Genomic DNA, 629 nt, shown 5'->3' with positions numbered 1-629 from the left:
GTGTGTTTACATACACATACACGTATATACATATATATGCACGTATGAAAACATGTATAGACATAGGTATACAGATAGATAGACAGACTTATATATGTATGTATGTATGTATAGATAGATAGATATATACATACATACATGCATACATACATAAGTTTCTTTATTGGCCACACAGGGCTGCACACAGATGGGACAAATTACAAGGTAGAGCTTTTCTTTTGGGGGATGAAAAAAAAAAAGTGGCGCAGATAGATAGATAGATACATAGATAGATAAAGCGTTTTTGCATACATACACATACACACAAATACATATATACGCATGTATATACACATGTATAGTCATATGTAGACAGACAGACAGATAGATAGAGAGAGAGAGAGAGATATATTTCTTTACTACCCACAAGGGGCTAAACATAGAGGGGACAAACAAGGACAGACAAACGGATTAAGTCGATTACATCGAGCCCAGTGCGAAATTGGTACTTTATTTATCGACCCCGAAAGGATGAAAGGCAAAGTCGACCTCGGCGGAATTTGAACTCACATCGTAACGACAGGCGAAATACCGCTAAGCATTTCGCCCGGCGCGCTAACGTTTCTGCCAGCTCGCAGATAGATAGTTAT

This window comes from Octopus sinensis, linkage group LG5, assembly GCF_006345805.1.
Source record: "Octopus sinensis linkage group LG5, ASM634580v1, whole genome shotgun sequence".
In the NCBI taxonomy this organism is placed as follows: Eukaryota; Metazoa; Mollusca; class Cephalopoda; order Octopoda; family Octopodidae; genus Octopus; species Octopus sinensis.
This window is presented reverse-complemented; position numbering follows the sequence as displayed.